The 2,395-nt window shown below is 41.3% G+C and overlaps 1 pseudogene across 1 annotated transcript in view; it reads left to right on the top strand.

The window, feature by feature from the left end:
- Positions 1 to 902: 902 nt before the first annotated feature.
- LOC103271352 overlaps positions 903 to 2,395 on the top strand; it is a 14,404-nt pseudogene continuing 12,911 nt past the window's right edge. The window contains exon 1 of the transcript XR_002482582.1: positions 903 to 923. The product of XR_002482582.1 is annotated as a tubulin alpha-3 chain-like (transcript). The remainder of the gene's footprint in view (positions 924 to 2,395) is intronic.

Genomic DNA, 2,395 nt, shown 5'->3' with positions numbered 1-2,395 from the left:
TTTGAATGGGTGAATTGTATGGGATGTGAATTCTATCTCAAGAAAGCTGTTACCAAAAAAAATCACATTGTTTTATTCCATCTGTGTAAAAAAATTATATGAATATCTACACGCAGGAAAAAAAAACATCAGAAAGGCCTCATTGAACTAATAATATTTATCTCTAGGTTGTGGGCTTATGAAGGATGGTTATTTTCTTCCCATTTTTCTGCATTTTCCATACTTTCTAGTGGGACTATGTGTTAATTTTATAATCAGAAAAATAAATATTGCAATCATGTGCCACATAATGTTCTGTTCAACAAGGGACTACATATATGATGGTGGACCCATAAGATTATACTATATTTTTACTGTACCTTTTCTATGTTTAGATACACAAATATCATTGCTTACAGTTGCCTACAGAATCAGTACAGTAGCATGTTGTGTCGGTTTATAGACTAGGAGCAAGAGGCTATACCATATAGCCTAGGTGTGTAGTAGGTTTGTATAAATACACTTTATGATCACACAACCAAAATTGCCTAACAATGCATTTCTCAGAACATATCCTGGTCATTAAGCAATACATGACTATCATTAAAAGCACAATGTAACACAGGCTACAATTCAGTTATGTACATGATGTGCATGAAGCCCTAAAATGGAGGGTGTTATAGACTGAATTGTATTCCCCCAAAATTATAAAATGAAGTTCTCATCCCCGATGTGACTATACTTGCAGATAGAGCCTATAAGAAGCTTAGTAATAAAACCATAACAGGTCCGTTGTCCTATAAGGGTGACAAGTCAATACACCAAGACACCAGAGAAAGAGGTTTAACCATAAGGCCACCAAATGAGGAGACAGAAATAAACCTCAAATCCATCTTCCCAGGAATTTGGGGCTAGGTATTTTAAGGATGTTGGAAGAGGCTCAAGTGTGGAGATAATTGATTGGCGAAGAGTGTAGGGTGAAGTCATGGGACAGTGAGAGGAAGAAGCTGATTCTCTTCCTCAGTGGGTTTCTGCAAACTGGTTGGTGTCAGCTGTTTGGCTAAAATTCAGAATCTGAAAGAGATCATGATCCTTAAACAAAAGCTTTATAAGTCTAACATTAGAGATCCTGTCTATAGGAACAAGGGGATGCAAATCAATTCTCAAAGTCTTATGATCCTAATGTCAGAAAGTCTACCTATAGGAAAAATGAGATGAAAAATGGTCAGTATCTAGCAGTACTTGACATTCAGCAACAAGAAAGTGGGCCTAAGTACAGCCTCATTAATGCTTAATTATAACTATATTTCTGTCCAGAGCCCAGCAAGCAATCCTTGTCTCCACTGTGGGAACTGTTTCAAGGGAACAAAGGCACAGTGTCATTATCAAGCTATTTGCACTTTGGGGACTTACATGTGATGCTGGGGGGCATGAGGTGCAGTTGTTCCATGGGTTCTTTGACTCCGCCACAGAAACTAATTTCAAAGTGCATTGCTGAGAGAGTTCTTTTTTTTTTTTTTTTGAGTTGGAGTCTCACTCGCCCAGACTGGAGTGCAGTGGCCGCTCCCGGTCACCGCAGCCTCTATCTGCTGGGCTCCGGCAATCCTTCCGCCTCAGCCTTCCAAGTAGCCGGAATTACAGGCATGCACTACCACGCCCGGTTGATTTTTTGATTTCTTGTAGAGATGAGGTCTCGCTGCCCAGGCGGGTCTCGAACCCGCGGCCTCAGGCAATCCACTCACCTCAGCCTCCCAAAGGTGCGAGATAACAGGGTGAGCCACCGAGCCCGGCTGAGAGAGTTTTAAAGTACAGTTTATGGGGGGGGGAAGAGAAAAAAGAAAACACACGTTCAGGAGAGAACACAGGTGGCCTTAAGGGAATGGCAACAGGCTTGCTGTTAGCAGAAAGCTTCATATATTGTCCAAAATGATGATTAAGCAACCCATTTCTAAAGTAGACTTTGATCACAAGTTTCAATTCTTATCATTTTACTCTTAAGTTTGTTTGTGTCACGAGGAATTTTTGAGATAATAGGAAAAGTTGCTGTTTAAGTTTTCTCTTAGAGCACGGTGCCTCAGGGTCTCCAGTAATTCATACTGTCTTGTTTTCGGTCTCTGTAGCCAGCAGCCCCATGGCTTCCCAGATCACGGCTGGGTTCAGCCACCGTGTAGTTGTTTAAAAGAGTTATGTTTCAGCTGCTGGAGAGGGTGTGGTGAAAAGGGAACACTTCTACACTGCTGGTGGGAGTGTAAACTAGTGCAACCTCTGTGGAAAGCAGTGTGGCGATTCCTAAAAGCTCTAAAAATTGACCTTCCATATGACCCTGCAATCCCCCTACTGGGAATATACCCTGAAGAACACAAATCACTCTATAAAAAAGATACCTGCACACGTAATGTTTATCGCAGCGTTGTTC

This window comes from Carlito syrichta, unplaced genomic scaffold (genome assembly GCF_000164805.1).
Source record: "Carlito syrichta isolate Samal-C Ts95f unplaced genomic scaffold, Tarsius_syrichta-2.0.1 Scaffold311553, whole genome shotgun sequence".
In the NCBI taxonomy this organism is placed as follows: Eukaryota; Metazoa; Chordata; class Mammalia; order Primates; family Tarsiidae; genus Carlito; species Carlito syrichta.
This window is presented reverse-complemented; position numbering and strand designations above follow the sequence as displayed.